This window comes from Acyrthosiphon pisum, chromosome A2 (assembly GCF_005508785.2).
Source record: "Acyrthosiphon pisum isolate AL4f chromosome A2, pea_aphid_22Mar2018_4r6ur, whole genome shotgun sequence".
Taxonomy (NCBI): domain Eukaryota; kingdom Metazoa; phylum Arthropoda; class Insecta; order Hemiptera; family Aphididae; genus Acyrthosiphon; species Acyrthosiphon pisum.
This window is the reverse complement of record NC_042495.1, coordinates 65,257,259-65,269,513: the sequence shown is the minus strand read 5'-3', so window position 1 is coordinate 65,269,513 and position 12,255 is coordinate 65,257,259.

The window sequence follows — 12,255 nt, the reverse complement described above, 5'->3', positions numbered from 1 at the left end:
TATAGGTAAATTTTTTTTTAATACCATAGATAAGTATATATTGTCTAATACATAGACTGATATACCGTCTCCGCTCAGAATCGTTTTTCTTATACAGTGATATTATATCATTGAATTCAAATTTAATACTGTCCATTATACAGTGACCCACTTCTAACCTACTGTACAGCAGAGCGACATCCACTTACCCACCTTTTTTGTTTTGTATCTATAATCAATTATTAATATCTGCTATGAATATAATATGTAGGCACAAGCAATGATATTTAATTTAATTTAAAGGAAAATTGAAAAATAATAATTCTATCTGCCGCTATAGGGGAGATTTATTTTAAGTTTAATTTCGATAATTGAATACGGCGGGTTTATACAAAAGTGCATACAACCAACACAACATGATATTATAGAATGAAATCGACGTGTATTGAGTTAAAATGATTTATATGTACGTAATGTGTATATATATATATAGAGAGAGACGTTTCTAATGGACTGTCAATTCCCAAATGGTTCTATTTACAACCTACAAAGATACGGCTTTTAAGGATACTGTACATTTATTCGCCATTATCTCAATGATTAATACTCGAAGCTTAAGTACAGGGTTATTTGTACAGCTTGTAGCAGCCAAGCAACCAATTGACAAAATAATTGCTTTTTTGGCATTTGCTGTTGAAAATAACCAAAGCCACGATCAATGTCAATCAGTGTGGTTTTCATCATGGTTGAATGTGTCTCACTGTTTCCTTTTGACTAATGTCAGTATGCATGTCTTTGGATAAAATAGTTATTTAACAATATTATGGATATAGGTATAAGAAACTGTACATCCAAAAATACCATAAATTAACAATGTTCTTGAACGTGAAAATATATTGTCTGCTAAATTTATAATGTACCTGACTACTTTTTAGTTTTACGTATTAATCGGATGAGTGCAGGTTCCTGTCTGTGAGTTTTGTCGTTATATGTTGTGTGCACAAAAAGTTGTATTGTAAATTTGTAACACTTCTAAATTCTACTGAGTGTAATTCGCTAAATCGTAAATCTTTAATATATTTTTATAATTTCAATTAGGATAATTGTACGTATGCACTTATACTGCGCAAAATTCTGATAAATAATAAATTAATTTACAAAGTCCCCAATCGGTATGACGGTTTTCGTCAGTTGCGCACACTAGAGAAATAAATGTTTGTAAACCGTTACAAATGTTAAACTTTAACTACGCTGTCCAGGTCATCCATAAGTATTCGATTTAAAATTAACTGATTAAATATATTTTTATATCTCATATTATGGACATATTATATGTTTTGCAGTAATATTTATTTATGCAGACTATGGGACAACAAACATGGATAAATGTTGAGCAATAATTCTGTACGAGTAATAAATGTATAATAAAATGTATGAACGTTGAAATATTAGATGTAGGTATAGAATATTATATTATTGTTTTTATTGTTGTTTAGAATAAAGTAGTATAAACGGTAATACAATCGTAGAGGATCGCGAATAACTTGAAATGGGAATAATGCGCATATTATATTACCAGCAGTATCTCAAAAATGACTTTTATTTGAAATCGAAAAAGAAATACACTTCAGTGTTTTCAAAACTATGGTTCGGATATAAGCCCGCAGTATAGCAATTATAGTTTAAGCTTTTATTACAAAAATGTATTATATTATTTAATAATTTGTACAAACTATCATAAGGGCGGACATTATGGGTACCTACACACCCAAGTTAAATCGTAACAAAAACGGTTCGCCATGTCGAAATGTCGTAAAAAAAAAAAACGAATAAACAATATTTGTCTTAAATATTACAAAGGGACTAAGAAACTATAAATATCGCGCTGTAGCAGTTACGATATTTATAAATAATCGTTTTAAGTTATACTTAACGCAGGGATGCATGCAGCAGCGTAATATGTATACCTACTACTACTATGAATCATTCAACTTCACTTGACGGCCAACATGCCGCTCGTGTACAACGCAGGTATCTTAAGGATTTACTTAAGCACCTGAATTATGTATTGCCGACAAGTATATAAAGCGGAATGATTCATAGTGCTTGCTCATCCCTTTGTCGAATATAATTGAAAACGTTTAGGTCGGAGTATTTATATATGTAGCTAGTTAGGTCATAATAATATAATATATATACACGTCTTATTGCTGTACACTTATACGATATAATACACACATTTTAGCTCTACTATATATACAAGGTGTGCTAGAATTGCCTGACAAATGAAATTAGTAACTTAATTTGTTCAATGAATATTTATTTAAAAACAATTTTTTATATAATATGCAATTTATAGATGCATTTTATACAAATAAAATAGTGTAACAATTTTTATTTTTCATACTGATAATGAAAATTTTTAAAATAGCCAATTTTTAAATATAAATTTTATAAAAAAAAAACTTTGAGGGTAAATACGTCTATTTATTAAGTCGAGTAGTTTTTTTTTTAAAAATCAATATTTTTATGGAGTAAATTAATATTTGAAACGTGATAACTTAGCATATTCCTTTTTGGGAATTTTCATACATATGCATTAATTTTAAATTATTTATCATCCAAAAAATGTACATGAGCTAACACCAAATTTGTATCATATAATGTTATAATGTTATATAACAATAATAATTACTAATATATCGTCAAAACAAAAGACAAGATTTATTTGCTTATAAAGAATTTCATCAACTTGTTCCGGAGCGTAAAAAAAAATTTTTTTCCTGGTTAATTCTGTGACGGAACTTACACGAAAACATTATGGTCGATGAAGAAATGCATTGAAGAATATTAAAAATTAGCTTTGTTTATCTTCATAAAAGTCATTAAAAACACATACTACGTGAAAACGGCAACTGTTGCATTTATTAATAAATACATTTATTTCAGATGTGTTTGGCAGTGATTCTATTATACCGGTTGGTACAAGTTCGCACAAATGTAAAGTTTCTTTTAAGAATTAAAACATAATAATTATATATGTTTTAACGAGCAAAGGGTTGATCGGGCGATGTAACTCTTGGCCACGGTCCATAATATATCTAAGTATACTATAGACGGTATCTGCAGTGCACTCAGATCAGCTAGTATTGTTGGGCGAGACTTAAACAATTATTATTTACTGACGGTGGACTCGCAGATACTGTAAGTAGGTACAATATTAAATGTTTAAATCGACGTTTTGTGCAGTGAATTTATTCACTTTGTTCGACGAAACATAATATCTGCATACTTAAGCCATTTCAAGCGTGAGAGCAGAAAACACGTCTATAATGAATATACAAACAATAATATGAAACAATTTTCAAAGTGTAGTCCGACCCCCCAACAGGCTGCAACTTGCGAGGGTTGCATACAATTATCAGAGATCATATTAATAATATTATATAGGTATCGGAATATATCTATAATTATATAAAATTCTATACATACAGTATACCGCTTACTTAACGCGGTATTAATATTTATTATGCATATCGCAGTGTGTTTAAATACGAGTTAGTGGTATTTTCAATCTAATAATATTATTTCGATTCAGTTTCGATGGCTTTATATTATAATATAATCTGTTTAGATTACGAAAATTGTATTTATATACCTATTATTGTATGCCATATAATGAAATACAACAGGAAACAATTCCGAGAAAAAAGAATAAATGGTTGTTTACTAAACTACAATCTGCAATATAAATAGATAGGTGCATAACATTTTTTTTTGAGATAAATGATCTGTACCTTAGGGGCAAAATAAGTTTATATGGTTAGAGTAAATTACAATAGGCTACACTTGACGTGAGAAGTCATCCGCTAATGATACTCACTAAAAGATACATACATAAGAAATATAGATAAATGATAATATATAAATATATTTTATTTTCAATGGGTATACAATACAGTGAAAATTAATTAGGTAATAATGATTATAAATTAATGATGACAATAAAGTTGAACAATAATTGCATAATATGTTATGGATGTAAACTATTGTCATAATAAATTATTAATTAATATTACAAAATATGGCTATTTAAAAAAGTTACGTCTTAGGCAATCGTCTCTTGACTACAACGTCTTGATACGTCTGTTTACTGAAATGATTTCCTACGGTATGCTCGTACCTACTATTTGTACGATGGCTACGAAATGTGTGTAGCTGCGGTACTGACTTTTAGCAACCATTCATGTACGATATACTGCAGGCTGATCTGAAGTATAAAACGTTGCAGCTATATATTTTCAATTTTGATCGAAATATAATTGCATTAAATATTAAAAAATATAACACAGCGACACGATTGCGTGAATACAGATGGTGTATAATTGTAATATTATATTTCGTGCCCTTCGACATTTGAGGTTTTCGAACCGATCTGATTATCAGGTCGCGATGTTACGACCATATTATAGTGACCACGATGCGCAGAATGGAATATATGACTGATCCGGATCGTATACCGCGGTTCAGGTGGAATTTATGTCGTTGTAACGTTCACAACGCGATGTCGTTCCGTGGGTAGATTACAAGCGCGGTTGTTATTACAATATTATAATATAATCTATCTATTGTACCTCTAGTTCCGTATTGTATGGTCGTTATAATATGGCTTGCGACCGGCCAAAATATCATGTAACAATAATACTATATTATATTAATATGTACAAAATCGGCGCACAGCGGGCGGCGGATAGCTACGATATTCCGGTTGATTTTACACGAGGTCATACAATGACTATATTATTATAAACATTAATACAATAACATGATCCAAATATTATCTATATAATATATTATATATTATAGTAGCAGGGCTTTTTATGAGGGTTTATTTGAAAGAAGTGAGCGTAACTGCGATTCGATGCACTCCTGCATTCAGAATTACAAAAAATACCCAATGTTATGTCCGAACAAATCCCTGATACGCATAGTATTGTCAGAATTCTCACTTTGTAATTTCTCACTTTGGTACTCATATTATAAGGGATTATTATACGTCGACCTATAATACTATTACAATCGAGTCTCGATAATTCAAATTTTTTTCTAGACCCTCAAAGTGTTTTTATGTTGTGTTTTAGGTATAATACTCGAAAAATACACAAGTAGAATTAATTTTTAAATCCCCTGAGATTCGAGTTATCGCGACTGGGACTGTATTATATAATATGTGTTAAACAGCTTCCTATGTACGATACTGTATATTATTTTATTCCGTTTTGTAGGTACCTACTTCGTGTTTAATATTATAATGAATTTTTATCGTCCCAGCAAACATTTATGTTCGTATAGCATGTCGTAGTTTATATTATATCGACAACAATAAAGCTGTTACCGAGTCGTCGATATTTACAGTTTTCAAAGTCATATAATATTTATTTTAATTATTATTTTATATACAGCAGTCAAAGTCAATTATAATTATTATTTATGTACATATTTTAAAACGTAATTATGAAAATATGTGTTTCACGATTAATTTTATTCTTTGATTCGGTGCTAAAGCGATTTTCATGATGAAATCAATAATTTAATCACACCTGCTGCTACAGTTTATTATAAAATTAATTTCGCTATTATAAATATGATGTATTTCTGAAATTATATTTTATCATACTATCATTAAAATTTTGTAAAAATTTTAACTGTTCTACTTAATACAATCGAAAAACTTAAACATACATAAAACATATTATATAAATTAAGCAAATAAAAATTAATAATAGTTTGAAAGTTTTATTTACAGAACCTTCTAAATTACATGGATAAATATTTGAACATTGTTTTATTAATATAATTAATTATCAGCAGCTGAATAATCATTATGGTAATTTTTGATTCTTTAATATTCTTTTTCATGAACGGTATCGATGCTAATACTTCTGAAAGTAATAAAGTCTAAATTGAAAATTAAAACGAAAACAAAAATGTATAGAAGAATGCGAAGTACAAATACAATTGTTGATTTATTAGTAACATATATTATACAGAACGAATTAATCGAAAACGGGGAAGAAAAACATTACAAATTGGAGTCCTGAACGGATAAATAGCTCGGGAACGGAAACAGCCTATTTAAAGAGATAAATGGAATTGTAAACAACTATATTGGATCGTTTAATTGTTCTTAAAATCGATTTACAGCTGTATAAACCACACCCCAGAGTAATTACCGACAATTCAACAGTACATTTATTTACCTATATATATAACTTCTTCAGAGCTATTTATTTTCAAAGTTAAACAATTGTATTTGTTCGTTATATTACGTTACTTACGCCTATACTGTAATCTTATCAGTGTTCGAATCGACAATTAAACGGTCATCATAATATAAGGTTACATACAGCATTGTAATATTTAGTATAAATATATTCAATTAAAACAGATGCCAAAACTAAAAATAAATGCAATATCAACAACAAGTTCTAACATTCAACATTTGACGAAATCTCCGTCTAGATGCTTATAATAAAATATTGAAGTTCTATAAAAATTATAATATTATTATAATATACTAGGTGTGCGTACAAAAAACGGCATGATATAATATAATGTATCAATGCTGAGAATTCGTAGTGTTTGGAAAAACAATACCTCACTGCGTATATTCAATAATAATAATTTTATCAAACAAAAATATGGAGTGTATGGTTTCTCGTTTTACTCAGTGTTTTTTTTTTTTTTTGTTCAGAAGGAATAATGCAAATTACGTCTTTGGTCGTAAGTCTTACACGGCTACACAATGGAAAACGAATACTGAATACTAGGTATAGACTCAAACACATCCTACCACAACCCGATCACTGGTGTATTTTTCAGAACTGTTGTTGGTCAGTCTGATAAATAACGAATTTCCGGGAAAAAGATATTGGCCGCCACGGACCTATATAATGTTTTACATTGCCAAATAATAATTATAGGTACCATCGGATATAATATGATTATACGACTTTATCATTCCTTATGGTACTTAAACACCGCAATAATTAATAATAAATAAATAAAAAATAAATAATAAATTGTGAAAATACCTAAGTATGATATTATGAACAGAACAAATAAATAAAACGAAATATTGTATTATAATCGATTGATTATATTTTATAGTTTAACGTTGCGTGACAACGCGTTTTCGGATTACACTGATAGGTTGTTGTGATTTAAAAAAATATTATGCAATTCTACACAGCCATGCACCTAAATTGCCTATACGTTGTGCCGTGCTAGGTACTTGACGTTGTTGAACGGATGGGATACGTGCACTGCTACGCGGTGCATGCATTGTATTAGAACAAGAGTGTTATGTGCATTCATCTGACTTTGGATTTTCATTCGGCTCAAGACAATGGTGTATAACGCAAATAAAAAGCAATGGCACCTATTCCTTATAGATTTTAATGTAGCTCCAATTACTATGCCTGAGATGAGTCTTTTTGAAATTATTTTGCCAATCAAATGAAATTATCTACGTATTTTGCAATATAAAAAATAAAAATCGTAATAATAGCTGGAGGTGGGGGATTTATGTTCTGGACAATGAAAATCAAAGCAAGACATTTTAAAAAGGTGAAACATAAAATATTGCATACAATCAATGAAATAGATATAAACTGCTGATAATAATATAATATAATGGTTTATATAAAAATATAAATTTTTACATAATTTATACTAAACTAATACGATAATAACAAATTCTAATTCAATTTTATTTAATGATCGTTTCACGCTCAAATTAATTTAATTATTGGTTAACATTTTTCTAATTTATTCACGTCTGTGCTATAATACAATACGTCGAAATTTGTTTTGATTTCAGTCGAAGCATATCATATTATAATATTATAATACTATGTTCAAGTACATACCTATACGATTTCATTATATTATTATATTATAATCTCGAACGGTTGCGATGAAAAGCTTAACAAAGCGTATACAATACCCTGTTTAATGGTTCTTTTTATTTTAAAAGTCTAAATAAAAATAATTTGATATAATTGAGATTTCTTTTTGCGCCTACCTACATACACGTTAATTCTGAATTTACCGAAATTAAGTGCTCCCGTTACAATATGTATGAACGTGAGTTGAGTAGGGAAAGAGTTTTCATTGTGACGTTTAAATGAATTCTAAAAACCTACGAACGAATAAAAAAAAATAATAATAATAAAGAACCATAGTTTCCAACCACCACCGTCACTACTTCATTTCCGTCGCTGACTACAACTTACTGTCGCACTCGTATTCGGCATACATATCTATATATTATAGTCGGTGGATTTGTAAAAACCTAAAGCCGACACGCGGGGACGCCTCTTAGAGGTGGGCCGAGTGGGGGTGGTGTCGTGTCATTAATTTTGTAAGACCTTTTTTTTCTTTATTTTTTACACACACACATATATATTGTACACGTACACACACATATATATATATATATATATTTTACTACCCCTACTGTATAATATACATCTGCCAACGATAAAGACAAAAACTACCGTTGAGCACATACGTATACACACACACACATGCATGTAATAATACACATACGGTCAACGTGAGTGGCGGTGGTGGTCCATAAAATATATCTAAAAGCTCATCTCGTGCTGAGTTAGGGAGGTTGGCGGTGACAATTGTAGTGCAAGGGGAGGCAGAGGAAAAAATCCACCGGACAGATAAGAATTATTATCACCGCTCGTGTTGTTGGTATATTACAGCCGGCGGGGTAGCGGTCAGCGGTCGCTCGACGTAGGTGGGGGTGAGGTTTTTCGTTCCACGATCGGCAGCGTATAGTAACAGTGGTGGGGGGGGGGTAGAGTTTGGTTGCGGTGGTGGCAGTGAGGGATATTCTGAGAATTCAAATCCGTTTTGGGCGGATCTTCCTTTATCGTGGCTGCGGAGGGTGGATGGAGGGTAGTCGCTACGCTTTCCCTCGCACCGCGCTGTTCATCCAGTCAATTACACGGTCTACTTGGCCCCGACACCGGGCCATCCGCTGGACTTCTCCTTTTCGCCGTTTTTCAATTATCAGGGATTCAGTCCCCCCCCGAGACAAAATCGATATGAAAACGTTTTGTGTGCGTGGCGTACAGCGTTTGGCCGGGGCGTAGGAAAAAAAAAATTAGCCCAATTCAACTGAGACGTGTTTCTTGATGCGAAAATCGAAAGAGAAAACCTTTGAAAAATGTATAATAATATAGTTATTTTTTTCACTCGGAAAATTACTGGTCTTTGAAACCGAGTTACGTTAGGAAATAAAACCAAAGTAATATTCTAAACCAATCCATCTGCTGTTGAAGAGTATATAGAGGTACCTGGTACATATATAATGTTTGTATAAATATATTTTTATTTTATACTATTTTCGACACAATGGCGAGTCTTTACCCCCGATTTGAATATTGTTTTGCTCGCACCTTTTTTTTTTCATTCGGTAATTTGCAAACGATTGCAATATAAATTCAAAATATTTAATAAACAATATTCCGAAAAATAAATCAAATTCTCTACCTTTTGCAGTATTTATTTACATTCGTTATAGAATATAATTGAAATATTAATAATAATTTTTGTCGGGTTTGACGAAGGGTGTTTTTTTTGCTCAGAACGAAACTCGTCTCATCGTATTTGATAAAACTTCCTTCTGTCGATTTACTATTATTTATTTAATTTGCATATTACGTTTCTTAGAATTTTGTAAAAAAAAAAAATATGAAATATAAATTATTATGATGTTTCTATCGACTATTTTCGTATTTATTCTATGTACATGTTTTCTCATAATATATTTATATATTATACTAGTTATGATTTTTTTTAGGTCATCATTTCTTATCAATTTTGACAAAGGATAAACATTTTTACATTGATTGATCTCTTATTTAAGTAGCAGTATAAAAACTATTTTGATGAATAGTGGTTGTAGACTTTACCGCCCAAATGTATAGTATTTGAGTTGAAACGTACCATTTTTATGAATTCATTTTGAATTTATAATGGATAGCTGACTTTTTTTGTACCATTAAGTAAGTTGTACGGCTACAGGTTTTGGTGATAGAGGTAATAATAATAATATACGTATTTTTAAATAAACGTTTTAACTTTGATTCATGATTTTAAACCCTATAAACATTGTGTTATAAATTAATATTTTTGATTCAGAATTAGCTAGGTATATTAAAATATAGATATTTTGGTAGAAGAAATTTATTATTTCTTATTTCTAAATTCTAATATTATGAAAAATTTACAATACATTAAAAAATAATAGTACCTATAGGCACTGTTAAAGTTTATTTAGGTTAAATAAATTAAGTTATAATGCAAACTTGGTTTTATCAACTGCTAAAGCTAAAACACAAGTATACATTTAAATTTGATTTAGTTTTGAAGTTTTGTCTTACAAGATTTACTAATACAGGTATATCTTGTATGTGTATGATTTACTCGCTTTAAATGAGAACATATTTACATTATTATAGTGTGTGAAGTAAATCGAAAAAGTTTCACGTCAAAAAGTTTTTTGCTAAAGAATTGAAATATATGAAAAGTAAATAAGAAGAAGTGTTTAATCTTTTTTGATTAGTTTTTATTTTAAACCCTTCTGATAGATTTCACCATATTGTTTGTCGATTGGAATATCAAATAATAGCTTAGTATCCAACTACTCGATTTAAAATAATTGATTTACCAGAAAAACAAATAATAATGTTGTAAATGACGTGGGACATAATACGTATATATAAATATATATTGAAAAATAATCAACGAATAAATTAAATTAACCGTATTCGATTTAATTCCATTTAATTTCATTTTAATATTAAATATATGTTTAACTAACATTTAATATTCAACTTTTGTATGAATATAAATATATTATTATAATATTATTTTCAATATTCCAACAGCTCTATAAATCATTATTGTAGGTAACTCCGAACTAAAAATAAATAAACATGTTCTTTGTGAGGTCAAATTAATAAACGACTCAGACGCTATTATAATTATTGAGTTCAGTATATTTTAGAACGAGAAGACCTAGTATAAGAACAGTGGTTTTATAAAAAAAAAGCGTATTTAAGTTTGGACGTATTTCATTTAATTTTTCGAGTGGTTTTCGTTAAAGTTATAAGTACATTTTATTCTTTTACTTTAAAAATGTATTTTGAACCTATTTATACGCTGTGGGGACAACTAACAGAACTATGAAGTACGTGAACTATACAGATTATGTGGTTAAGAGTACAAGTCGAGTTGCTTTTGAATGTCGATTCTTGCTGTTTTCAAAATGTAGTCTTTTGTTCTCAAAATCATCTATTTTTCTTTTTGAATCAATATTTTATATTCATACATATCAACCATGACCTATTATAATATGTTAACTATTAAATTATTAAGGAGTATTTATTTGAAAAAAATAAGTACAGTACAATTTGCAATAGTAAAAGCCGTTTGTGAAGTAAAGATAAATCATAAATAGAGTTAGGATGTTGATGACTTTTGCATTTTTTTCCTTTTATTCTGTACAATGCTATCCTAGCTAAAAATTTGTTTCATGCTCCCTTGATGCAAAATATTCTAATTTTATTTTGCATTTTTTGCATTTTTAGTTATAAATGCATTTTTTTTGTTTTTTTTACGTCATTTTTCAACATTTTTAGGTCATTTTTTCATCTATTAGGGCACTTTTTGTACTTTTTATACAATGTGGGGCATTTTTCACAAATTATAGATTTTAGGGCAAATGTTACACCCAAGTTTGGAAACAAATTTAATTTGTTTAAAGTCTAACTTTGGATTTGGACTATTAGTAAAAAATAATTTTAATATTATTATTGTGGGGTTTTTGTTACTATTACACCCATTATTGTACCCATATCTCTAATAAAAATTATTATTTATAAATAAGTTTTTTCACTTACTTAATTAGTATTTTAGATAATTTTTAAGGTCATTTTTTGAAGTTTTTAGGACATTTTTGCACTTTTTTAGGGCATTTTTGTGTGTTTTTAGGTCATCAACATCCTAACTCTAATCATAAATAATAAATATAATTAGGTAAAGCTGTGCATTATATATATCTTTGATGCTCGGTACAAACAACTTAAGTCAAAAATGTGCATTTTTGACTTAGTATGTTGAAAAATGCAGAAAAAAAAATAGATTTTTTTTGGTACAATACTCTTAAGTCGTATTGATAACGGTTATCTC